Source organism: Aquarana catesbeiana, linkage group LG03, assembly GCF_042186555.1.
Source record: "Aquarana catesbeiana isolate 2022-GZ linkage group LG03, ASM4218655v1, whole genome shotgun sequence".
Taxonomy (NCBI): domain Eukaryota; kingdom Metazoa; phylum Chordata; class Amphibia; order Anura; family Ranidae; genus Aquarana; species Aquarana catesbeiana.
In genome coordinates, this window is record NC_133326.1 from 645,032,003 (window position 1) to 645,057,537 (window position 25,535).

The window sequence follows — 25,535 nt, forward strand, 5'->3', positions numbered from 1 at the left end:
GGCCCTAGATGTCAGATGCGTTTCTCCCACAGCAGTCCTGAAAGGCCACTGGGAGCGTATGTGTTTGAACAGCTATGCTGCTGAGAAAAGACCAAGGTGGAAGGATTTGGGGCCTTTGTTGAAAGTTCGCTAGATAACATGCCTGAACTGGAGCCCAGGTAAGCTGCCATAGACAAGGGTTGTTGGGAAACAGTTGGTCAAGCAATCACCTTCAGCCACCTTTATTTCTGGCAGATTCCAGGAGCCTAGAAAGGGGGAAGTTAGGGCATTTCATCTCTCTGAGCCAGTGAGCATTCCCGGCAGATGTGCATAAAGACTGCCCTATTGGCAGCTCAAAGGCCTCATAGGTAAGTGAAAGGCACCACCCAAACAGGGACTTGAACCCTGGACCCTCAGATTAAAAGTCTGATGCTCTACCGACTGAGCTATCCGGGCTCTCAAAGCTCCTCCTCCATAGCGGTCCAAGCTGCTTGAATCTTGACATGTATGGTGGAAAAAGACCATTCAGCCAAGGGGACCGGGTGCCTGAAAGCACAAGTATTTGGCTTGCCCAGGCTGGCCAATCGTCCTCTCCCGTTTAATTTTCTAGGACAGGTTGAAGATAAAAGGGAGAATCTAACCTGCAACCATGCAGATAGGGTCCAGTCCGGTACAGGTGGAGAACGCCTAAAGTTTCTGCCTTAGTTTTACCTACAGTTCAATGCTCTTTGACCGGAAACAAGGGCCTTGCAAAAAGACACCGCCCGAAAGGCTTCCTTAACCCTGGACCAACACGCTTCCAGTATTCTTAATCAGTGACTGGGTTACAAATAAAGACAGTTCACCTTGAGCCTCATGTTGCCAGGTCCAGCAGAAGAAACCCAGGCAAAAAAACGAGGTAGAGTCCACTCTGGATTACAGGCAAGTGAAGAACGAGCGGCGCGTGCCAATCACTGATTGTTCTACCCAGGCTGCGTGATGACGCAAAAGCTCTCTATGGTGTCAATGGGCCCGTGACTCACTTTCTCAACTCTAACGCATCTCAGTCTGCATGTAAGAAGCCGTCACTTATCTGCTGTTGAAAACACATTGCTCAGTCTCCTCAGAGACTCTCAAAAATTGCCAGTGCTGACTGTATTTCAAGTCATCGTGGCGGGGTATTGGGAAAAGTTTTCAATTAGCAATAATCACGCCTCAGTTGAACCTCATTGGCTATGATACTGCCACTGCGCAAAGCTAACCAAATCAGTGCCTGCCAACATCTGCCCTTCCTTGGAGGAGAAATTGACATTGAGGAGAGACACATAAGTGTCATCCAGTGGGCCGCTGAGCATTCTGGGACTTGGCATGTTAATGAGACAGGGACGATGCCTAAGTGGGCATTGTTTACCCACTGAATAGTGTTAGCATTTGAAAGAACTAAGGAGAATCTAAAGGGACAGGGCCCTAGATGTCAGATGCGTTTCTCCCACAGCAGTCCTGAAAGGCCACTGGGAGCGTATGTGTTTGAACAGCTATGCTGCTGAGAAAAGACCAAGGTGGAAGGATTTGGGGCCTTTGTTGAAAGTTCGCTAGATAACATGCCTGAACTGGAGCCCAGGTAAGCTGCCATAGACAAGGGTTGTTGGGAAACAGTTGGTCAAGCAATCACCTTCAGCCACCTTTATTTCTGGCAGATTCCAGGAGCCTAGAAAGGGGGAAGTTAGGGCATTTCATCTCTCTGAGCCAGTGAGCATTCCCGGCAGATGTGCATAAAGACTGCCCTATTGGCAGCTCAAAGGCCTCATAGGTAAGTGAAAGGCACCACCCAAACAGGGACTTGAACCCTGGACCCTCAGATTAAAAGTCTGATGCTCTACCGACTGAGCTATCCGGGCTCTCAAAGCTCCTCCTCCATAGCGGTCCAAGCTGCTTGAATCTTGACATGTATGGTGGAAAAAGACCATTCAGCCAAGGGGACCGGGTGCCTGAAAGCACAAGTATTTGGCTTGCCCAGGCTGGCCAATCGTCCTCTCCCGTTTAATTTTCTAGGACAGGTTGAAGATAAAAGGGAGAATCTAACCTGCAACCATGCAGATAGGGTCCAGTCTGGTACAGGTGGAGAACGCCTAAAGTTTCTGCCTTAGTTTTACCTACAGTTCAATGCTCTTTGACCGGAAACAAGGGCCTTGCAAAAAGACACCGCCCGAAAGGCTTCCTTAACCCTGGACCAACACGCTTCCAGTATTCTTAATCAGTGACTGGGTTACAAATAAAGACAGTTCACCTTGAGCCTCATGTTGCCAGGTCCAGCAGAAGAAACCCAGGCAAAAAAACGAGGTAGAGTCCACTCTGGATTACAGGCAAGTGAAGAACGAGCGGCGCGTGCCAATCACTGATTGTTCTACCCAGGCTGCGTGATGACACAAAAGCTCTCTATGGTGTCAATGGGCCCGTGACTCACTTTCTCAACTCTAACGCATCTCAGTCTGCATGTAAGAAGCCGTCACTTATCTGCTGTTGAAAACACATTGCTCAGTCTCCTCAGAGACTCTCAAAAATTGCCAGTGCTGACTGTATTTCAAGTCATCGTGGCGGGGTATTGGGAAAAGTTTTCAATTAGCAATAATCACTCTATCGAAAAGCCAGTGGCGTGCAAAACACACCTCAAAAACTTCCACCCGGTGCCAAAAAAAAGTGCCCACACATAGAGAGTGAAACACAAAAAAGTGCAACGGGTGTACAGAGTCCTCCACTAGGGAAGGACCTTACCCTGATCCCCCGGGGCGTTAGGCTCCAGACAGGGACTGAGGTACTCAGACAAAGGGTCCATCCGGCCGAAACCAGGCGGACCCCCACAACTGGAAGGACTGCCGAAGCAGACCAACCCAAGTACAGTGGGGCTCTCCCGAAGAGAGACCCCTCAAAGGAGAGGGCGAACCAAGCCAAAAGGCCTATGTCCACCCCCTCCCAAGACTTTCAGAGTAGGCCCGAGGACCCACACCCTACTCGCCACACAGTGACAAAACGTGTATACAAAGACAACCAAAAAAAAGACAAAAAGGTGACAAACAGGGGTAAAAGAAAGAGTGGGGAAGATAGTGAGATGGGAGAGTGAAAGTGGCCATTGTGCTATACAATGGCCGGCCCTCCGGCCAGGCATAAAAATTTCCCCTGGTCCTGGCCAAAAGGCCCGGCCCAAGAGGCAGGTGCGAAAAACGTGTGTTGTGGTGAAGTGACCATGGTGCCATAAAATCAAGTGCTTTCACACCGTTACTATACGGCACCCCTGAACTGCCACTTCAGGAGCACATTCACCACTGGCTTTTCGAAAAAGCCCTGACCACCCAGCCCAGACCACAGCAGACCCCACCACAGACAGGAAGGATATGGAGATCAGGAAGCCGGAAAGAGCCCTTTACCATCAGGCTCTGCCGTCGCTCCCATCACTCCTCCTAATTACATTCGGGAAGTACTTGCCACTCCCTCCCCCCCTTGCAAGGCAGGAGTAAGCGTTCTCTCCCAAATAACTGCCTGGAGCTAGATCCGCCCCAATCCAGGCCAGAAGGCCAGGGTCCCGACCCTCTGGTTCAGACCCCGTGGTTCTCCATCCCCATCAGAAGGCTTCCCTTTCGGCTACAAACCGCTCCAGGTCACCTTCACTCCAGCAGGTTTTGCATAGCAACCGCAATCCCATCTCTATTTCGCCATAGATCAGGGACGGAAGCAAGCGCCACCTCCTGGAAACTGATAAGAATAGATACTACACTTGATCTTCGCCAAAAGGCCGAGAAGCAATTAGCAATAATCACGCCTCAGTTGAACCTCATTGGCTATGATACTGCCACTGCGCAAAGCTAACCAAATCAGTGCCTGCCAACATCTGCCCTTCCTTGGAGGAGAAATTGACATTGAGGAGAGACACATAAGTGTCATCCAGTGGGCCGCTGAGCATTCTGGGACTTGGCATGTTAATGAGACAGGGACGATGCCTAAGTGGGCATTGTTTACCCACTGAATAGTGTTAGCATTTGAAAGAACTAAGGAGAATCTAAAGGGACAGGGCCCTAGATGTCAGATGCGTTTCTCCCACAGCAGTCCTGAAAGGCCACTGGGAGCGTATGTGTTTGAACAGCTATGCTGCTGAGAAAAGACCAAGGTGGAAGGATTTGGGGCCTTTGTTGAAAGTTCGCTAGATAACATGCCTGAACTGGAGCCCAGGTAAGCTGCCATAGACAAGGGTTGTTGGGAAACAGTTGGTCAAGCAATCACCTTCAGCCACCTTTATTTCTGGCAGATTCCAGGAGCCTAGAAAGGGGGAAGTTAGGGCATTTCATCTCTCTGAGCCAGTGAGCATTCCCGGCAGATGTGCATAAAGACTGCCCTATTGGCAGCTCAAAGGCCTCATAGGTAAGTGAAAGGCACCGCCCGAACAGGGACTTGAACCCTGGACCCTCAGATTAAAAGTCTGATGCTCTACCGACTGAGCTATCCGGGCTCTCAAAGCTCCTCCTCCATAGCGGTCCAAGCTGCTTGAATCTTGACATGTATGGTGGAAAAAGACCATTCAGCCAAGGGGACCGGGTGCCTGAAAGCACAAGTATTTGGCTTGCCCAGGCTGGCCAATCGTCCTCTCCCGTTTAATTTTCTAGGACAGGTTGAAGATAAAAGGGAGAATCTAACCTGCAACCATGCAGATAGGGTCCAGTCCGGTACAGGTGGAGAACGCCTAAAGTTTCTGCCTTAGTTTTACCTACAGTTCAATGCTCTTTGACCGGAAACAAGGGCCTTGCAAAAAGACACCGCCCGAAAGGCTTCCTTAACCCTGGACCAACACGCTTCCAGTATTCTTAATCAGTGACTGGGTTACAAATAAAGACAGTTCACCTTGAGCCTCATGTTGCCAGGTCCAGCAGAAGAAACCCAGGCAAAAAAACGAGGTAGAGTCCACTCTGGATTACAGGCAAGTGAAGAACGAGCGGCGCGTGCCAATCACTGATTGTTCTACCCAGGCTGCGTGATGACACAAAAGCTCTCTATGGTGTCAATGGGCCCGTGACTCACTTTCTCAACTCTAACGCATCTCAGTCTGCATGTAAGAAGCCGTCACTTATCTGCTGTTGAAAACACATTGCTCAGTCTCCTCAGAGACTCTCAAAAATTGCCAGTGCTGACTGTATTTCAAGTCATCGTGGCGGGGTATTGGGAAAAGTTTTCAATTAGCAATAATCACGCCTCAGTTGAACCTCATTGGCTATGATACTGCCACTGCGCAAAGCTAACCAAATCAGTGCCTGCCAACATCTGCCCTTCCTTGGAGGAGAAATTGACATTGAGGAGAGACACATAAGTGTCATCCAGTGGGCCGCTGAGCATTCTGGGACTTGGCATGTTAATGAGACAGGGACGATGCCTAAGTGGGCATTGTTTACCCACTGAATAGTGTTAGCATTTGAAAGAACTAAGGAGAATCTAAAGGGACAGGGCCCTAGATGTCAGATGCGTTTCTCCCACAGCAGTCCTGAAAGGCCACTGGGAGCGTATGTGTTTGAACAGCTATGCTGCTGAGAAAAGACCAAGGTGGAAGGATTTGGGGCCTTTGTTGAAAGTTCGCTAGATAACATGCCTGAACTGGAGCCCAGGTAAGCTGCCATAGACAAGGGTTGTTGGGAAACAGTTGGTCAAGCAATCACCTTCAGCCACCTTTATTTCTGGCAGATTCCAGGAGCCTAGAAAGGGGGAAGTTAGGGCATTTCATCTCTCTGAGCCAGTGAGCATTCCCGGCAGATGTGCATAAAGACTGCCCTATTGGCAGCTCAAAGGCCTCATAGGTAAGTGAAAGGCACCGCCCAAACAGGGACTTGAACCCTGGACCCTCAGATTAAAAGTCTGATGCTCTACCGACTGAGCTATCCGGGCTCTCAAAGCTCCTCCTCCATAGCGGTCCAAGCTGCTTGAATCTTGACATGTATGGTGGAAAAAGACCATTCAGCCAAGGGGACCGGGTGCCTGAAAGCACAAGTATTTGGCTTGCCCAGGCTGGCCAATCGTCCTCTCCCGTTTAATTTTCTAGGACAGGTTGAAGATAAAAGGGAGAATCTAACCTGCAACCATGCAGATAGGGTCCAGTCCGGTACAGGTGGAGAACGCCTAAAGTTTCTGCCTTAGTTTTACCTACAGTTCAATGCTCTTTGACCGGAAACAAGGGCCTTGCAAAAAGACACCGCCCGAAAGGCTTCCTTAACCCTGGACCAACACGCTTCCAGTATTCTTAATCAGTGACTGGGTTACAAATAAAGACAGTTCACCTTGAGCCTCATGTTGCCAGGTCCAGCAGAAGAAACCCAGGCAAAAAAACGAGGTAGAGTCCACTCTGGATTACAGGCAAATGAAGAACGAGCGGCGCGTGCCAATCACTGATTGTTCTACCCAGGCTGCGTGATGACACAAAAGCTCTCTATGGTGTCAATGGGCCCGTGACTCACTTTCTCAACTCTAACGCATCTCAGTCTGCATGTAAGAAGCCGTCACTTATCTGCTGTTGAAAACACATTGCTCAGTCTCCTCAGAGACTCTCAAAAATTGCCAGTGCTGACTGTATTTCAAGTCATCGTGGCGGGGTATTGGGAAAAGTTTTCAATTAGCAATAATCACGCCTCAGTTGAACCTCATTGGCTATGATACTGCCACTGCGCAAAGCTAACCAAATCAGTGCCTGCCAACATCTGCCCTTCCTTGGAGGAGAAATTGACATTGAGGAGAGACACATAAGTGTCATCCAGTGGGCCGCTGAGCATTCTGGGACTTGGCATGTTAATGAGACAGGGACGATGCCTAAGTGGGCATTGTTTACCCACTGAATAGTGTTAGCATTTGAAAGAACTAAGGAGAATCTAAAGGGACAGGGCCCTAGATGTCAGATGCGTTTCTCCCACAGCAGTCCTGAAAGGCCACTGGGAGCGTATGTGTTTGAACAGCTATGCTGCTGAGAAAAGACCAAGGTGGAAGGATTTGGGGCCTTTGTTGAAAGTTCGCTAGATAACATGCCTGAACTGGAGCCCAGGTAAGCTGCCATAGACAAGGGTTGTTGGGAAACAGTTGGTCAAGCAATCACCTTCAGCCACCTTTATTTCTGGCAGATTCCAGGAGCCTAGAAAGGGGGAAGTTAGGGCATTTCATCTCTCTGAGCCAGTGAGCATTCCCGGCAGATGTGCATAAAGACTGCCCTATTGGCAGCTCAAAGGCCTCATAGGTAAGTGAAAGGCACCGCCCGAACAGGGACTTGAACCCTGGACCCTCAGATTAAAAGTCTGATGCTCTACCGACTGAGCTATCCGGGCTCTCAAAGCTCCTCCTCCATAGCGGTCCAAGCTGCTTGAATCTTGACATGTATGGTGGAAAAAGACCATTCAGCCAAGGGGACCGGGTGCCTGAAAGCACAAGTATTTGGCTTGCCCAGGCTGGCCAATCGTCCTCTCCCGTTTAATTTTCTAGGACAGGTTGAAGATAAAAGGGAGAATCTAACCTGCAACCATGCAGATAGGGTCCAGTCCGGTACAGGTGGAGAACGCCTAAAGTTTCTGCCTTAGTTTTACCTACAGTTCAATGCTCTTTGACCGGAAACAAGGGCCTTGCAAAAAGACACCGCCCGAAAGGCTTCCTTAACCCTGGACCAACACGCTTCCAGTATTCTTAATCAGTGACTGGGTTACAAATAAAGACAGTTCACCTTGAGCCTCATGTTGCCAGGTCCAGCAGAAGAAACCCAGGCAAAAAAACGAGGTAGAGTCCACTCTGGATTACAGGCAAGTGAAGAACGAGCGGCGCGTGCCAATCACTGATTGTTCTACCCAGGCTGCGTGATGACACAAAAGCTCTCTATGGTGTCAATGGGCCCGTGACTCACTTTCTCAACTCTAACGCATCTCAGTCTGCATGTAAGAAGCCGTCACTTATCTGCTGTTGAAAACACATTGCTCAGTCTCCTCAGAGACTCTCAAAAATTGCCAGTGCTGACTGTATTTCAAGTCATCGTGGCGGGGTATTGGGAAAAGTTTTCAATTAGCAATAATCACGCCTCAGTTGAACCTCATTGGCTATGATACTGCCACTGCGCAAAGCTAACCAAATCAGTGCCTGCCAACATCTGCCCTTCCTTGGAGGAGAAATTGACATTGAGGAGAGACACATAAGTGTCATCCAGTGGGCCGCTGAGCATTCTGGGACTTGGCATGTTAATGAGACAGGGACGATGCCTAAGTGGGCATTGTTTACCCACTGAATAGTGTTAGCATTTGAAAGAACTAAGGAGAATCTAAAGGGACAGGGCCCTAGATGTCAGATGCGTTTCTCCCACAGCAGTCCTGAAAGGCCACTGGGAGCGTATGTGTTTGAACAGCTATGCTGCTGAGAAAAGACCAAGGTGGAAGGATTTGGGGCCTTTGTTGAAAGTTCGCTAGATAACATGCCTGAACTGGAGCCCAGGTAAGCTGCCATAGACAAGGGTTGTTGGGAAACAGTTGGTCAAGCAATCACCTTCAGCCACCTTTATTTCTGGCAGATTCCAGGAAAGGGGGAAGTTAGGACATTTCATCTCTCTGAGCCAGTGAGCATTCCCGGCAGATGTGCATAAAGACTGCCCTATTGGCAGCTCAAAGGCCTCATAGGTAAGTGAAAGGCACCGCCCGAACAGGGACTTGAACCCTGGACCCTCAGATTAAAAGTCTGATGCTCTACCGACTGAGCTATCCGGGCTCTCAAAGCTCCTCCTCCATAGCGGTCCAAGCTGCTTGAATCTTGACATGTATGGTGGAAAAAGACCATTCAGCCAAGGGGACCGGGTGCCTGAAAGCACAAGTATTTGGCTTGCCCAGGCTGGCCAATCGTCCTCTCCCGTTTAATTTTCTAGGACAGGTTGAAGATAAAAGGGAGAATCTAACCTGCAACCATGCAGATAGGGTCCAGTCCGGTACAGGTGGAGAACGCCTAAAGTTTCTGCCTTAGTTTTACCTACAGTTCAATGCTCTTTGACCGGAAACAAGGGCCTTGCAAAAAGACACCGCCCGAAAGGCTTCCTTAACCCTGGACCAACACGCTTCCAGTATTCTTAATCAGTGACTGGGTTACAAATAAAGACAGTTCACCTTGAGCCTCATGTTGCCAGGTCCAGCAGAAGAAACCCAGGCAAAAAAACGAGGTAGAGTCCACTCTGGATTACAGGCAAATGAAGAACGAGCGGCGCGTGCCAATCACTGATTGTTCTACCCAGGCTGCGTGATGACACAAAAGCTCTCTATGGTGTCAATGGGCCCGTGACTCACTTTCTCAACTCTAACGCATCTCAGTCTGCATGTAAGAAGCCGTCACTTATCTGCTGTTGAAAACACATTGCTCAGTCTCCTCAGAGACTCTCAAAAATTGCCAGTGCTGACTGTATTTCAAGTCATCGTGGCGGGGTATTGGGAAAAGTTTTCAATTAGCAATAATCACGCCTCAGTTGAACCTCATTGGCTATGATACTGCCACTGCGCAAAGCTAACCAAATCAGTGCCTGCCAACATCTGCCCTTCCTTGGAGGAGAAATTGACATTGAGGAGAGACACATAAGTGTCATCCAGTGGGCCGCTGAGCATTCTGGGACTTGGCATGTTAATGAGACAGGGACGATGCCTAAGTGGGCATTGTTTACCCACTGAATAGTGTTAGCATTTGAAAGAACTAAGGAGAATCTAAAGGGACAGGGCCCTAGATGTCAGATGCGTTTCTCCCACAGCAGTCCTGAAAGGCCACTGGGAGCGTATGTGTTTGAACAGCTATGCTGCTGAGAAAAGACCAAGGTGGAAGGATTTGGGGCCTTTGTTGAAAGTTCGCTAGATAACATGCCTGAACTGGAGCCCAGGTAAGCTGCCATAGACAAGGGTTGTTGGGAAACAGTTGGTCAAGCAATCACCTTCAGCCACCTTTATTTCTGGCAGATTCCAGGAGCCTAGAAAGGGGGAAGTTAGGGCATTTCATCTCTCTGAGCCAGTGAGCATTCCCGGCAGATGTGCATAAAGACTGCCCTATTGGCAGCTCAAAGGCCTCATAGGTAAGTGAAAGGCACCGCCCGAACAGGGACTTGAACCCTGGACCCTCAGATTAAAAGTCTGATGCTCTACCGACTGAGCTATCCGTGCTCTCAAAGCTCCTCCTCCATAGCGGTCCAAGCTGCTTGAATCTTGACATGTATGGTGGAAAAAGACCATTCAGCCAAGGGGACCGGGTGCCTGAAAGCACAAGTATTTGGCTTGCCCAGGCTGGCCAATCGTCCTCTCCCGTTTAATTTTCTAGGACAGGTTGAAGATAAAAGGGAGAATCTAACCTGCAACCATGCAGATAGGGTCCAGTCCGGTACAGGTGGAGAACGCCTAAAGTTTCTGCCTTAGTTTTACCTACAGTTCAATGCTCTTTGACCGGAAACAAGGGCCTTGCAAAAAGACACCGCCCGAAAGGCTTCCTTAACCCTGGACCAACACGCTTCCAGTATTCTTAATCAGTGACTGGGTTACAAATAAAGACAGTTCACCTTGAGCCTCATGTTGCCAGGTCCAGCAGAAGAAACCCAGGCAAAAAAACGAGGTAGAGTCCACTCTGGATTACAGGCAAATGAAGAACGAGCGGCGCGTGCCAATCACTGATTGTTCTACCCAGGCTGCGTGATGACACAAAAGCTCTCTATGGTGTCAATGGGCCCGTGACTCACTTTCTCAACTCTAACGCATCTCAGTCTGCATGTAAGAAGCCGTCACTTATCTGCTGTTGAAAACACATTGCTCAGTCTCCTCAGAGACTCTCAAAAATTGCCAGTGCTGACTGTATTTCAAGTCATCGTGGCGGGGTATTGGGAAAAGTTTTCAATTAGCAATAATCACGCCTCAGTTGAACCTCATTGGCTATGATACTGCCACTGCGCAAAGCTAACCAAATCAGTGCCTGCCAACATCTGCCCTTCCTTGGAGGAGAAATTGACATTGAGGAGAGACACATAAGTGTCATCCAGTGGGCCGCTGAGCATTCTGGGACTTGGCATGTTAATGAGACAGGGACGATGCCTAAGTGGGCATTGTTTACCCACTGAATAGTGTTAGCATTTGAAAGAACTAAGGAGAATCTAAAGGGACAGGGCCCTAGATGTCAGATGCGTTTCTCCCACAGCAGTCCTGAAAGGCCACTGGGAGCGTATGTGTTTGAACAGCTATGCTGCTGAGAAAAGACCAAGGTGGAAGGATTTGGGGCCTTTGTTGAAAGTTCGCTAGATAACATGCCTGAACTGGAGCCCAGGTAAGCTGCCATAGACAAGGGTTGTTGGGAAACAGTTGGTCAAGCAATCACCTTCAGCCACCTTTATTTCTGGCAGATTCCAGGAGCCTAGAAAGGGGGAAGTTAGGGCATTTCATCTCTCTGAGCCAGTGAGCATTCCCGGCAGATGTGCATAAAGACTGCCCTATTGGCAGCTCAAAGGCCTCATAGGTAAGTGAAAGGCACCGCCCGAACAGGGACTTGAACCCTGGACCCTCAGATTAAAAGTCTGATGCTCTACCGACTGAGCTATCCGTGCTCTCAAAGCTCCTCCTCCATAGCGGTCCAAGCTGCTTGAATCTTGACATGTATGGTGGAAAAAGACCATTCAGCCAAGGGGACCGGGTGCCTGAAAGCACAAGTATTTGGCTTGCCCAGGCTGGCCAATCGTCCTCTCCCGTTTAATTTTCTAGGACAGGTTGAAGATAAAAGGGAGAATCTAACCTGCAACCATGCAGATAGGGTCCAGTCCGGTACAGGTGGAGAACGCCTAAAGTTTCTGCCTTAGTTTTACCTACAGTTCAATGCTCTTTGACCGGAAACAAGGGCCTTGCAAAAAGACACCGCCCGAAAGGCTTCCTTAACCCTGGACCAACACGCTTCCAGTATTCTTAATCAGTGACTGGGTTACAAATAAAGACAGTTCACCTTGAGCCTCATGTTGCCAGGTCCAGCAGAAGAAACCCAGGCAAAAAAACGAGGTAGAGTCCACTCTGGATTACAGGCAAATGAAGAACGAGCGGCGCGTGCCAATCACTGATTGTTCTACCCAGGCTGCGTGATGACACAAAAGCTCTCTATGGTGTCAATGGGCCCGTGACTCACTTTCTCAACTCTAACGCATCTCAGTCTGCATGTAAGAAGCCGTCACTTATCTGCTGTTGAAAACACATTGCTCAGTCTCCTCAGAGACTCTCAAAAATTGCCAGTGCTGACTGTATTTCAAGTCATCGTGGCGGGGTATTGGGAAAAGTTTTCAATTAGCAATAATCACGCCTCAGTTGAACCTCATTGGCTATGATACTGCCACTGCGCAAAGCTAACCAAATCAGTGCCTGCCAACATCTGCCCTTCCTTGGAGGAGAAATTGACATTGAGGAGAGACACATAAGTGTCATCCAGTGGGCCGCTGAGCATTCTGGGACTTGGCATGTTAATGAGACAGGGACGATGCCTAAGTGGGCATTGTTTACCCACTGAATAGTGTTAGCATTTGAAAGAACTAAGGAGAATCTAAAGGGACAGGGCCCTAGATGTCAGATGCGTTTCTCCCACAGCAGTCCTGAAAGGCCACTGGGAGCGTATGTGTTTGAACAGCTATGCTGCTGAGAAAAGACCAAGGTGGAAGGATTTGGGGCCTTTGTTGAAAGTTCGCTAGATAACATGCCTGAACTGGAGCCCAGGTAAGCTGCCATAGACAAGGGTTGTTGGGAAACAGTTGGTCAAGCAATCACCTTCAGCCACCTTTATTTCTGGCAGATTCCAGGAGCCTAGAAAGGGGGAAGTTAGGGCATTTCATCTCTCTGAGCCAGTGAGCATTCCCGGCAGATGTGCATAAAGACTGCCCTATTGGCAGCTCAAAGGCCTCATAGGTAAGTGAAAGGCACCGCCCGAACAGGGACTTGAACCCTGGACCCTCAGATTAAAAGTCTGATGCTCTACCGACTGAGCTATCCGTGCTCTCAAAGCTCCTCCTCCATAGCGGTCCAAGCTGCTTGAATCTTGACATGTATGGTGGAAAAAGACCATTCAGCCAAGGGGACCGGGTGCCTGAAAGCACAAGTATTTGGCTTGCCCAGGCTGGCCAATCGTCCTCTCCCGTTTAATTTTCTAGGACAGGTTGAAGATAAAAGGGAGAATCTAACCTGCAACCATGCAGATAGGGTCCAGTCCGGTACAGGTGGAGAACGCCTAAAGTTTCTGCCTTAGTTTTACCTACAGTTCAATGCTCTTTGACCGGAAACAAGGGCCTTGCAAAAAGACACCGCCCGAAAGGCTTCCTTAACCCTGGACCAACACGCTTCCAGTATTCTTAATCAGTGACTGGGTTACAAATAAAGACAGTTCACCTTGAGCCTCATGTTGCCAGGTCCAGCAGAAGAAACCCAGGCAAAAAAACGAGGTAGAGTCCACTCTGGATTACAGGCAAGTGAAGAACGAGCGGCGCGTGCCAATCACTGATTGTTCTACCCAGGCTGCGTGATGACACAAAAGCTCTCTATGGTGTCAATGGGCCCGTGACTCACTTTCTCAACTCTAACGCATCTCAGTCTGCATGTAAGAAGCCGTCACTTATCTGCTGTTGAAAACACATTGCTCAGTCTCCTCAGAGACTCTCAAAAATTGCCAGTGCTGACTGTATTTCAAGTCATCGTGGCGGGGTATTGGGAAAAGTTTTCAATTAGCAATAATCACGCCTCAGTTGAACCTCATTGGCTATGATACTGCCACTGCGCAAAGCTAACCAAATCAGTGCCTGCCAACATCTGCCCTTCCTTGGAGGAGAAATTGACATTGAGGAGAGACACATAAGTGTCATCCAGTGGGCCGCTGAGCATTCTGGGACTTGGCATGTTAATGAGACAGGGACGATGCCTAAGTGGGCATTGTTTACCCACTGAATAGTGTTAGCATTTGAAAGAACTAAGGAGAATCTAAAGGGACAGGGCCCTAGATGTCAGATGCGTTTCTCCCACAGCAGTCCTGAAAGGCCACTGGGAGCGTATGTGTTTGAACAGCTATGCTGCTGAGAAAAGACCAAGGTGGAAGGATTTGGGGCCTTTGTTGAAAGTTCGCTAGATAACATGCCTGAACTGGAGCCCAGGTAAGCTGCCATAGACAAGGGTTGTTGGGAAACAGTTGGTCAAGCAATCACCTTCAGCCACCTTTATTTCTGGCAGATTCCAGGAGCCTAGAAAGGGGGAAGTTAGGGCATTTCATCTCTCTGAGCCAGTGAGCATTCCCGGCAGATGTGCATAAAGACTGCCCTATTGGCAGCTCAAAGGCCTCATAGGTAAGTGAAAGGCACCGCCCAAACAGGGACTTGAACCCTGGACCCTCAGATTAAAAGTCTGATGCTCTACCGACTGAGCTATCCGGGCTCTCAAAGCTCCTCCTCCATAGCGGTCCAAGCTGCTTGAATCTTGACATGTATGGTGGAAAAAGACCATTCAGCCAAGGGGACCGGGTGCCTGAAAGCACAAGTATTTGGCTTGCCCAGGCTGGCCAATCGTCCTCTCCCGTTTAATTTTCTAGGACAGGTTGAAGATAAAAGGGAGAATCTAACCTGCAACCATGCAGATAGGGTCCAGTCCGGTACAGGTGGAGAACGCCTAAAGTTTCTGCCTTAGTTTTACCTACAGTTCAATGCTCTTTGACCGGAAACAAGGGCCTTGCAAAAAGACACCGCCCGAAAGGCTTCCTTAACCCTGGACCAACACGCTTCCAGTATTCTTAATCAGTGACTGGGTTACAAATAAAGACAGTTCACCTTGAGCCTCATGTTGCCAGGTCCAGCAGAAGAAACCCAGGCAAAAAAACGAGGTAGAGTCCACTCTGGATTACAGGCAAGTGAAGAACGAGCGGCGCGTGCCAATCACTGATTGTTCTACCCAGGCTGCGTGATGACACAAAAGCTCTCTATGGTGTCAATGGGCCCGTGACTCACTTTCTCAACTCTAACGCATCTCAGTCTGCATGTAAGAAGCCGTCACTTATCTGCTGTTGAAAACACATTGCTCAGTCTCCTCAGAGACTCTCAAAAATTGCCAGTGCTGACTGTATTTCAAGTCATCGTGGCGGGGTATTGGGAAAAGTTTTCAATTAGCAATAATCACTCTATCGAAAAGCCAGTGGCGTGCAAAACACACCTCAAAAACTTCCACCCGGTGCCAAAAAAAAGTGCCCACACATAGAGAGTGAAACACAAAAACGTGCAACGGGTGTACAGAGTCCTCCACTAGGGAAGGACCTTACCCTGATCCCCCGGGGCGTTAGGCTCCGGACAGGGACTGAGGTACTCAGACAAAGGGTCCATCTGGCCGAAACCAGGCGGACCCCCACAACTGGAAGGACTGCCGAAGCAGACCAACCCAAGTACAGTGGGGCTCTCCCGAAGAGAGACCCCTCAAAGGAGAGGGCGAACCAAGCCAAAAGGCCTATGTCCACCCCCTCCCAAGACTTTCAGAGTAGGCCCGAGGACCCACACCCTACTCGCCACACAGTGACAAACGTGTATACAAAACAACCAAAAAAAGGACAAAAAGGTGACAAACAGGGGTAAAAGAAAGAGTGGGGAAGATAGTGAGATGGGAGAGTGAAAGTGGCCATTGTGCTATACAATGGCCGGCCCTCCGGCCAGGCATAAAAATTTCCCCTGGTCCTGGCCAAAAGGCCCGGCCCAAGAGGCAGGTGCGAAAAACGTGTGTTGTGGTGAAGTGACCATGGTGCCATAAAATCAAGTGCTTTCACACCGTGACTATACGGCACCCCTGAACTGCCACTTCAGGGGCACATTCATCACTGGCTTTTCGAAAAAGCCCTGACCCACAGCCCAGACCACAGCAGCCCCCACCCCAGGCTGAAAGGTATGGAGTTCTGGAAGCTTGGAGAGAGCCCTTGCCATCAGGCTTCACCGTCGTTCCATCCCTCCTACCTAATTACATTTGGGAAATACTGGCCGCTCCCCCGGTGGGAGCAAGGGGAGCCAGCGTTCTCTCCCAAATAACTGTCCAGAGCTAGAGCTGCCCCAATCCAGGCCAGAAGGCCAGGATCCCGACCCTCCGCCAGGACCGAATGGTTCTCCGTCCCCATCAGAAGGCTTCCCTTTCGGCTACAAACCGATCCGGGTTACCTTCACTCCAGCAGGTTTTGCATAGCAACCGCAATCCCATCTCTATCTCGCCATAGATCAGGGACAGAAGCAAGCGCCACCTCCTGGAAACTGATAAGAACAGATACTAGATTTGATCTTAGCCAAAGGGCCGAGAAGCAATTAGCAATAATCACACCTCAGTTGAACCTCATTGGCTATGATACTGCCACTGCGCAAAGCTAACCAAATCAGTGCCTGCCAACATCTGCCCTTCCTTGGAGGAGAAATTGACATTGAGGAGAGACACATAAGTGTCATCCAGTGGGCCGCTGAGCATTCTGGGACTTGGCATGTTAATGAGACAGGGACGATGCCTAAGTGGGCATTGTTTACCCACTGAATAGTGTTAGCATTTGAAAGAACTAAGGAGAATCTAAAGGGACAGGGCCCTAGATGTCAGATGCGTTTCTCCCACAGCAGTCCTGAAAGGCCACTGGGAGCGTATGTGTTTGAACAGCTATGCTGCTGAGAAAAGACCAAGGTGGAAGGATTTGGGGCCTTTGTTGAAAGTTCGCTAGATAACATGCCTGAACTGGAGCCCAGGTAAGCTGCCATAGACAAGGGTTGTTGGGAAACAGTTGGTCAAGCAATCACCTTCAGCCACCTTTATTTCTGGCAGATTCCAGGAGCCTAGAAAGGGGGAAGTTAGGGCATTTCATCTCTCTGAGCCAGTGAGCATTCCCGGCAGATGTGCATAAAGACTGCCCTATTGGCAGCTCAAAGGCCTCATAGGTAAGTGAAAGGCACCGCCCAAACAGGGACTTGAACCCTGGACCCTCAGATTAAAAGTCTGATGCTCTACCGACTGAGCTATCCGGGCTCTCAAAGCTCCTCCTCCATAGCGGTCCAAGCTGCTTGAATCTTGACATGTATGGTGGAAAAAGACCATTCAGCCAAGGGGACCGGGTGCCTGAAAGCACAAGTATTTGGCTTGCCCAGGCTGGCCAATCGTCCTCTCCCGTTTAATTTTCTAGGACAGGTTGAAGATAAAAGGGAGAATCTAACCTGCAACCATGCAGATAGGGTCCAGTCCGGTACAGGTGGAGAACGCCTAAAGTTTCTGCCTTAGTTTTACCTACAGTTCAATGCTCTTTGACCGGAAACAAGGGCCTTGCAAAAAGACACCGCCCGAAAGGCTTCCTTAACCCTGGACCAACACGCTTCCAGTATTCTTAATCAGTGACTGGGTTACAAATAAAGACAGTTCACCTTGAGCCTCATGTTGCCAGGTCCAGCAGAAGAAACCCAGGCAAAAAAACGAGGTAGAGTCCACTCTGGATTACAGGCAAGTGAAGAACGAGCGGCGCGTGCCAATCACTGATTGTTCTACCCAGGCTGCGTGATGACACAAAAGCTCTCTATGGTGTCAATGGGCCCGTGACTCACTTTCTCAACTCTAACGCATCTCAGTCTGCATGTAAGAAGCCGTCACTTATCTGCTGTTGAAAACACATTGCTCAGTCTCCTCAGAGACTCTCAAAAATTGCCAGTGCTGACTGTATTTCAAGTCATCGTGGCGGGGTATTGGGAAAAGTTTTCAATTAGCAATAATCACTCTATCGAAAAGCCAGTGGCGTGCAAAACACACCTCAAAAACTTCCACCCGGTGCCAAAAAAAAGTGCCCACACATAGAGAGTGAAACACAAAAACGTGCAACGGGTGTACAGAGTCCTCCACTAGGGAAGGACCTTACCCTGATCCCCCGGGGCGTTAGGCTCCAGACAGGGACTGAGGTACTCAGACAAAGGGTCCATCCGGCCGAAACCAGGCGGACCCCCACAACTGGAAGGACTGCCGAAGCAGACCAACCCAAGTACAGTGGGGCTCTCCCGAAGAGAGACCCCTCAAAGGAGAGGGCGAACCAAGCCAAAAGGCCTATGTCCACCCCCTCCCAAGACTTTCAGAGTAGGCCCGAGGACCCACACCCTACTCGCCACACAGTGACAAAACGTGTATACAAAGACAACCAAAAAAAAGACAAAAAGGTGACAAACAGGGGTAAAAGAAAGAGTGGGGAAGATAGTGAGATGGGAGAGTGAAAGTGGCCATTGTGCTATCCAATGGCCGGCCCTCCGGCCAGGCATAAAAATTTCCCCTGGTCCTGGCCAAAAGGCCCGGCCCAAGAGGCAGGTGCGAAAAACGTGTGTTGTGGTGAAGTGACCATGGTGCCATAAAATCAAGTGCTTTCACACCGTGACTATACGGCACCCCTGAACTGCCACTTCAGGGGCACATTCACCACTGGCTTTTCGAAAAAGCCCTGACCACCCAGCCCAGACCACAGCAGACCCCACCACAGACAGGAAGGATATGGAGATCAGGAAGCCGGAAAGAGCCCTTTACCATCAGGCTCTGCCGTCGCTCCCATCACTCCTCCTAATTACATTCGGGAAGTACTTGCCACTCCCTCCCCCCCTTGCAAGGCAGGAGTAAGCGTTCTCTCCCAAATAACTATCTGGAGCTAGATCCGCCCCAATCCAGGCCAGAAGGCCAGGGTCCCGACCCTCTGGTTCAGACCCCGTGGTTCTCCATCCCCATCAGAAGGCTTCCCTTTCGGCTACAAACCGCTCCAGGTCACCTTCACTCCAGCAGGTTTTGCATAGCAACCGCAATCCCATCTCTATTTCGCCATAGATCAGGGACGGAAGCAAGCGCCACCTCCTGGAAACTGATAAGAATAGATACTACACTTGATCTTCGCCAAAAGGCCAAGAAGCAATTAGCAATAATCACTCTCTATCGAAAAGCCAGTGGCGTGCAAAACACACCTCAAAAACTTCCACCCGGTGCCAAAAAAAAGTGCCCACACATAGAGAGTGAAACACAAAAACGTGCAACGGGTGTACAGAGTCCTCCACTAGGGAAGGACCTTACCCTGATCCCCCGGGGCGTTAGGCTCCGGACAGGGACTGAGGTACTCAGACAAAGGGTCCATCTGGCCGAAACCAGGCGGACCCCCACAACTGGAAGGACTGCCGAAGCAGACCAACCCAAGTACAGTGGGGCTCTCCCGAAGAGAGACCCCTCAAAGGAGAGGGCGAACCAAGCCAAAAGGCCTATGTCCACCCCCTCCCAAGACTTTCAGAGTAGGCCCGAGGACCCACACCCTACTCGCCACACAGTGACAAACGTGTATACAAAACAACCAAAAAAAAAGGACAAAAAGGTGACAAACAGGGGTAAAAGAAAGAGTGGGGAAGATAGTGAGATGGGAGAGTGAAAGTGGCCATTGTGCTATACAATGGCCGGCCCTCCGGCCAGGCATAAAAATTTCCCCTGGTCCTGGCCAAAAGGCCCGGCCCAAGAGGCAGGTGCGAAAAACGTGTGTTGTGGTGAAGTGACCATGGTGCCATAAAATCAAGTGCTTTCACACCGTGACTATACGGCACCCCTGAACTGCCACTTCAGGGGCACATTCATCACTGGCTTTTCGAAAAAGCCCTGACCCACAGCCCAGACCACAGCAGCCCCCACCCCAGGCAGAAAGGTATGGAGTTCTGGAAGCTTGGAGAGAGCCCTTGCCATCAGGCTTCACCGTCGTTCCATCCCTCCTACCTAATTACATTTGGGAAATACTGGCCGCTCCCCCGGTGGGAGCAAGGGGAGCCAGCGTTCTCTCCCAAATAACTGTCCAGAGCTAGAGCTGCCCCAATCCAGGCCAGAAGGCCAGGATCCCGACCCTCCGCCAAGACCGAATGGTTCTCCGTCCCCATCAGAAGGCTTCCCTTTCGGCTACAAACCGCTCCGGGTTACCTTCACTCCAGCAGGTTTTGCATAGCAACCGCAATCCCATCTCTATCTCGCCATAGATCAGGGACAGAAGCAAGCGCCACCTCCTGGAAACTGATAAGAACAGATACTAGATTTGATCTTAGCCAAAGGGCCGAGAAGCAATTAGCAATAATCACGCCTCAGTTGAACCTCATTGGCTATGATACTGCCACTGCGCAAAGCTAACCAAATCAGTGCCTGCCAACATCTGCCCTTCCTTGGAGGAGAAATTGACATTGAGGAGAGACACATAAGTGTCATCCAGTGGGCCGCTGAGCATTCTGGGACTTGGCATGTTAATGAGACAGGGACGATGCCTAAGTGGGCATTGTTTACCCACTGAATAGTGTTAGCATTTGAAAGAACTAAGGAGAATCTAAAGGGACAGGGCCCTAGATGTCAGATGCGTTTCTCCCACAGCAGTCCTGAAAGGCCACTGGGAGCGTATGTGTTTGAACAGCTATGCTGCTGAGAAAAGACCAAGGTGGAAGGATTTGGGGCCTTTGTTGAAAGTTCGCTAGATAACATGCCTGAACTGGAGCCCAGGTAAGCTGCCATAGACAAGGGTTGTTGGGAAACAGTTGGTCAAGCAATCACCTTCAGCCACCTTTATTTCTGGCAGATTCCAGGAGCCTAGAAAGGGGGAAGTTAGGGCATTTCATCTCTCTGAGCCAGTGAGCATTCCCGGCAGATGTGCATAAAGACTGCCCTATTGGCAGCTCAAAGGCCTCATAGGTAAGTGAAAGGCACCGCCCAAACAGGGACTTGAACCCTGGACCCTCAGATTAAAAGTCTGATGCTCTACCGACTGAGCTATCCGGGCTCTCAAAGCTCCTCCTCCATAGCGGTCCAAGCTGCTTGAATCTTGACATTTATGGTGGAAAAAGACCATTCAGCCAAGGGGACCGGGTGCCTGAAAGCACAAGTATTTGGCTTGCCCAGGCTGGCCAATCGTCCTCTCCCGTTTAATTTTCTAGGACAGGTTGAAGATAAAAGGGAGAATCTAACCTGCAACCATGCAGATAGGGTCCAGTCCGGTACAGGTGGAGAACGCCTAAAGTTTCTGCCTTAGTTTTACCTACAGTTCAATGCTCTTTGACCGGAAACAAGGGCCTTGCAAAAAGACACCGCCCGAAAGGCTTCCTTAACCCTGGACCAACACGCTTCCAGTATTCTTAATCAGTGACTGGGTTACAAATAAAGACAGTTCACCTTGAGCCTCATGTTGCCAGGTCCAGCAGAAGAAACCCAGGCAAAAAAACGAGGTAGAGTCCACTCTGGATTACAGGCAAGTGAAGAACGAGCGGCGCGTGCCAATCACTGATTGTTCTACCCAGGCTGCGTGATGACACAAAAGCTCTCTATGGTGTCAATGGGCCCGTGACTCACTTTCTCAACTCTAACGCATCTCAGTCTGCATGTAAGAAGCCGTCACTTATCTGCTGTTGAAAACACATTGCTCAGTCTCCTCAGAGACTCTCAAAAATTGCCAGTGCTGACTGTATTTCAAGTCATCGTGGCGGGGTATTGGGAAAAGTTTTCAATTAGCAATAATCACGCCTCAGTTGAACCTCATTGGCTATGATACTGCCACTGCGCAAAGCTAACCAAATCAGTGCCTGCCAACATCTGCCCTTCCTTGGAGGAGAAATTGACATTGAGGAGAGACACATAAGTGTCATCCAGTGGGCCGCTGAGCATTCTGGGACTTGGCATGTTAATGAGACAGGGACGATGCCTAAGTGGGCATTGTTTACCCACTGAATAGTGTTAGCATTTGAAAGAACAAAGGAGAATCTAAAGGGACAGGGCCCTAGATGTCAGATGCGCTTCTCCCACAGCAGTCCTGAAAGGCCACTGGGAGCGTATGTGTTTGAACAGCTATGCTGCTGAGAAAAGACCAAGGTGGAAGGATTTGGGGCCTTTGTTGAAAGTTCGCTAGATAACATGCCTGAACTGGAGCCCAGGTAAGCTGCCATAGACAAGGGTTGTTGGGAAACAGTTGGTCAAGCAATCACCTTCAGCCACCTTTATTTCTGGCAGATTCCAGGAAAGGGGGAAGTTAGGACATTTCATCTCTCTGAGCCAGTGAGCATTCCCGGCAGATGTGCATAAAGACTGCCCTATTGGCAGCTCAAAGGCCTCATAGGTAAGTGAAAGGCACCGCCCGAACAGGGACTTGAACCCTGGACCCTCAGATTAAAAGTCTGATGCTCTACCGACTGAGCTATCCGGGCTCTCAAAGCTCCTCCTCCATAGCGGTCCAAGCTGCTTGAATCTTGACATGTATGGTGGAAAAAGGCCATTCAGCCAAGGGGACCGGGTGCCTGAAAGCACAAGTATTTGGCTTGCCCAGGCTGGCCAATCGTCCTCTCCCGTTTAATTTTCTAGGACAGGTTGAAGATAAAAGGGAGAATCTAACCTGCAACCATGCAGATAGGGTCCAGTCCGGTACAGGTGGAGAACGCCTAAAGTTTCTGCCTTAGTTTTACCTACAGTTCAATGCTCTTTGACCGGAAACAAGGGCCTTGCAAAAAGACACCGCCCGAAAGGCTTCCTTAACCCTGGACCAACACGCTTCCAGTATTCTTAATCAGTGACTGGGTTACAAATAAAGACAGTTCACCTTGAGCCTCATGTTGCCAGGTCCAGCAGAAGAAACCCAGGCAAAAAAACGAGGTAGAGTCCACTCTGGATTACAGGCAAGTGAAGAACGAGCGGCGCGTGCCAATCACTGATTGTTCTACCCAGGCTGCGTGATGACACAAAAGCTCTCTATGGTGTCAATGGGCCCGTGACTCACTTTCTCAACTCTAACGCATCTCAGTCTGCATGTAAGAAGCCGTCACTTATCTGCTGTTGAAAACACATTGCTCAGTCTCCTCAGAGACTCTCAAAAATTGCCAGTGCTGACTGTATTTCAAGTCATCGTGGCGGGGTATTGGGAAAAGTTTTCAATTAGCAATAATCACGCCTCAGTTGAACCTCATTGGCTATGATACTGCCACTGCGCAAAGCTAACCAAATCAGTGCCTGCCAACATCTGCCCTTCCTTGGAGGAGAAATTGACATTGAGGAGAGACACATAAGTGTCATCCAGTGGGCCGCTGAGCATTCTGGGACTTGGCATGTTAATGAGACAGGGACGATGCCTAAGTGGGCATTGTTTACCCACTGAATAGTGTTAGCATTTGAAAGAACTAAGGAGAATCTAAAGGGACAGGGCCCTAGATGTCAGATGCGTTTCTCCCACAGCAGTCCTGAAAGGCCACTGGGAGCGTATGTGTTTGAACAGCTATGCTGCTGAGAAAAGACCAAGGTGGAAGGATTTGGGGCCTTTGTTGAAAGTTCGCTAGATAACATGCCTGAACTGGAGCCCAGGTAAGCTGCCATAGACAAGGGTTGTTGGGAAACAGTTGGTCAAGCAATCACCTTCAGCCACCTTTATTTCTGGCAGATTCCAGGAGCCTAGAAAGGGGGAAGTTAGGGCATTTCATCTCTCTGAGCCAGTGAGCATTCCCGGCAGATGTGCATAAAGACTGCCCTATTGGCAGCTCAAAGGCCTCATAGGTAAGTGAAAGGCACCGCCCAAACAGGGACTTGAACCCTGGACCCTCAGATTAAAAGTCTGATGCTCTACCGACTGAGCTATCCGGGCTCTCAAAGCTCCTCCTCCATAGCGGTCCAAGCTGCTTGAATCTTGACATGTATGGTGGAAAAAGACCATTCAGCCAAGGGGACCGGGTGCCTGAAAGCACAAGTATTTGGCTTGCCCAGGCTGGCCAATCGTCCTCTCCCGTTTAATTTTCTAGGACAGGTTGAAGATAAAAGGGAGAATCTAACCTGCAACCATGCAGATAGGGTCCAGTCCGGTACAGGTGGAGAACGCCTAAAGTTTCTGCCTTAGTTTTACCTACAGTTCAATGCTCTTTGACCGGAAACAAGGGCCTTGCAAAAAGACACCGCCCGAAAGGCTTCCTTAACCCTGGACCAACACGCTTCCAGTATTCTTAATCAGTGACTGGGTTACAAATAAAGACAGTTCACCTTGAGCCTCATGTTGCCAGGTCCAGCAGAAGAAACCCAGGCAAAAAAACGAGGTAGAGTCCACTCTGGATTACAGGCAAGTGAAGAACGAGCGGCGCGTGCCAATCACTGATTGTTCTACCCAGGCTGCGTGATGACACAAAAGCTCTCTATGGTGTCAATGGGCCCGTGACTCACTTTCTCAACTCTAACGCATCTCAGTCTGCATGTAAGAAGCCGTCACTTATCTGCTGTTGAAAACACATTGCTCAGTCTCCTCAGAGACTCTCAAAAATTGCCAGTGCTGACTGTATTTCAAGTCATCGTGGCGGGGTATTGGGAAAAGTTTTCAATTAGCAATAATCACGCCTCAGTTGAACCTCATTGGCTATGATACTGCCACTGCGCAAAGCTAACCAAATCAGTGCCTGCCAACATCTGCCCTTCCTTGGAGGAGAAATTGACATTGAGGAGAGACACATAAGTGTCATCCAGTGGGCCGCTGAGCATTCTGGGACTTGGCATGTTAATGAGACAGGGACGATGCCTAAGTGGGCATTGTTTACCCACTGAATAGTGTTAGCATTTGAAAGAACTAAGGAGAATCTAAAGGGACAGGGCCCTAGATGTCAGATGCGTTTCTCCCACAGCAGTCCTGAAAGGCCACTGGGAGCGTATGTGTTTGAACAGCTATGCTGCTGAGAAAAGACCAAGGTGGAAGGATTTGGGGCCTTTGTTGAAAGTTCGCTAGATAACATGCCTGAACTGGAGCCCAGGTAAGCTGCCATAGACAAGGGTTGTTGGGAAACAGTTGGTCAAGCAATCACCTTCAGCCACCTTTATTTCTGGCAGATTCCAGGAAAGGGGGAAGTTAGGACATTTCATCTCTCTGAGCCAGTGAGCATTCCCGGCAGATGTGCATAAAGACTGCCCTATTGGCAGCTCAAAGGCCTCATAGGTAAGTGAAAGGCACCGCCCGAACAGGGACTTGAACCCTGGACCCTCAGATTAAAAGTCTGATGCTCTACCGACTGAGCTATCCGGGCTCTCAAAGCTCCTCCTCCATAGCGGTCCAAGCTGCTTGAATCTTGACATGTATGGTGGAAAAAGACCATTCAGCCAAGGGGACCGGGTGCCTGAAAGCACAAGTATTTGGCTTGCCCAGGCTGGCCAATCGTCCTCTCCCGTTTAATTTTCTAGGACAGGTTGAAGATAAAAGGGAGAATCTAACCTGCAACCATGCAGATAGGGTCCAGTCCGGTACAGGTGGAGAACGCCTAAAGTTTCTGCCTTAGTTTTACCTACAGTTCAATGCTCTTTGACCGGAAACAAGGGCCTTGCAAAAAGACACCGCCCGAAAGGCTTCCTTAACCCTGGACCAACACGCTTCCAGTATTCTTAATCAGTGACTGGGTTACAAATAAAGACAGTTCACCTTGAGCCTCATGTTGCCAGGTCCAGCAGAAGAAACCCAGGCAAAAAAACGAGGTAGAGTCCACTCTGGATTACAGGCAAGTGAAGAACGAGCGGCGCGTGCCAATCACTGATTGTTCTACCCAGGCTGCGTGA

The 25,535-nt window shown here is 49.7% G+C and overlaps 11 non-coding genes and 7 pseudogenes across 11 annotated transcripts; all 18 read right to left on the reverse strand.

Annotated features, from left to right (window-relative positions):
• Positions 1 to 1,076: 1,076 nt before the first annotated feature.
• LOC141135134 (U4 spliceosomal RNA) lies at positions 1,077 to 1,217 on the reverse strand. The gene has a single exon (XR_012243426.1). It is a non-coding gene; the product is annotated as a U4 spliceosomal RNA (small nuclear RNA).
• Positions 1,218 to 2,497: 1,280 nt separating this feature from the next.
• Positions 2,498 to 2,619, reverse strand: LOC141135625 (U4 spliceosomal RNA; annotated as a pseudogene).
• A 1,133-nt stretch (positions 2,620 to 3,752) lies between these two features.
• On the reverse strand, positions 3,753 to 3,817 carry LOC141135360 (U4 spliceosomal RNA; annotated as a pseudogene).
• Positions 3,818 to 5,097: 1,280 nt separating this feature from the next.
• LOC141135135 (U4 spliceosomal RNA) lies at positions 5,098 to 5,238 on the reverse strand. The gene has a single exon (XR_012243427.1). It is a non-coding gene; the product is annotated as a U4 spliceosomal RNA (small nuclear RNA).
• A 1,280-nt stretch (positions 5,239 to 6,518) lies between these two features.
• Positions 6,519 to 6,659, reverse strand: LOC141135136 (U4 spliceosomal RNA). Its single transcript, XR_012243428.1, has one exon. It is a non-coding gene; the product is annotated as a U4 spliceosomal RNA (small nuclear RNA).
• A 1,280-nt stretch (positions 6,660 to 7,939) lies between these two features.
• Positions 7,940 to 8,080, reverse strand: LOC141135137 (U4 spliceosomal RNA). Its single transcript, XR_012243429.1, has one exon. It is a non-coding gene; the product is annotated as a U4 spliceosomal RNA (small nuclear RNA).
• Positions 8,081 to 9,353: 1,273 nt separating this feature from the next.
• LOC141135139 (U4 spliceosomal RNA) lies at positions 9,354 to 9,494 on the reverse strand. Its single transcript, XR_012243430.1, has one exon. It is a non-coding gene; the product is annotated as a U4 spliceosomal RNA (small nuclear RNA).
• Positions 9,495 to 10,774: 1,280 nt separating this feature from the next.
• Positions 10,775 to 10,915, reverse strand: LOC141135140 (U4 spliceosomal RNA). The gene has a single exon (XR_012243431.1). It is a non-coding gene; the product is annotated as a U4 spliceosomal RNA (small nuclear RNA).
• Positions 10,916 to 12,195: 1,280 nt separating this feature from the next.
• On the reverse strand, positions 12,196 to 12,336 carry LOC141135142 (U4 spliceosomal RNA). Its single transcript, XR_012243432.1, has one exon. It is a non-coding gene; the product is annotated as a U4 spliceosomal RNA (small nuclear RNA).
• A 1,280-nt stretch (positions 12,337 to 13,616) lies between these two features.
• LOC141135143 (U4 spliceosomal RNA) lies at positions 13,617 to 13,757 on the reverse strand. Its single transcript, XR_012243433.1, has one exon. It is a non-coding gene; the product is annotated as a U4 spliceosomal RNA (small nuclear RNA).
• Positions 13,758 to 15,037: 1,280 nt separating this feature from the next.
• LOC141135626 (U4 spliceosomal RNA) lies at positions 15,038 to 15,159 on the reverse strand (annotated as a pseudogene).
• A 1,125-nt stretch (positions 15,160 to 16,284) lies between these two features.
• Positions 16,285 to 16,349, reverse strand: LOC141135486 (U4 spliceosomal RNA; annotated as a pseudogene).
• Positions 16,350 to 17,629: 1,280 nt separating this feature from the next.
• Positions 17,630 to 17,751, reverse strand: LOC141135627 (U4 spliceosomal RNA; annotated as a pseudogene).
• A 1,005-nt stretch (positions 17,752 to 18,756) lies between these two features.
• LOC141135953 (U2 spliceosomal RNA) lies at positions 18,757 to 18,889 on the reverse strand (annotated as a pseudogene).
• A 1,170-nt stretch (positions 18,890 to 20,059) lies between these two features.
• Positions 20,060 to 20,124, reverse strand: LOC141135427 (U4 spliceosomal RNA; annotated as a pseudogene).
• A 1,280-nt stretch (positions 20,125 to 21,404) lies between these two features.
• On the reverse strand, positions 21,405 to 21,545 carry LOC141135144 (U4 spliceosomal RNA). Its single transcript, XR_012243434.1, has one exon. It is a non-coding gene; the product is annotated as a U4 spliceosomal RNA (small nuclear RNA).
• Positions 21,546 to 22,818: 1,273 nt separating this feature from the next.
• On the reverse strand, positions 22,819 to 22,959 carry LOC141135145 (U4 spliceosomal RNA). The gene has a single exon (XR_012243435.1). It is a non-coding gene; the product is annotated as a U4 spliceosomal RNA (small nuclear RNA).
• Positions 22,960 to 24,239: 1,280 nt separating this feature from the next.
• LOC141135146 (U4 spliceosomal RNA) lies at positions 24,240 to 24,380 on the reverse strand. The gene has a single exon (XR_012243436.1). It is a non-coding gene; the product is annotated as a U4 spliceosomal RNA (small nuclear RNA).
• Positions 24,381 to 25,535: the final 1,155 nt, after the last annotated feature.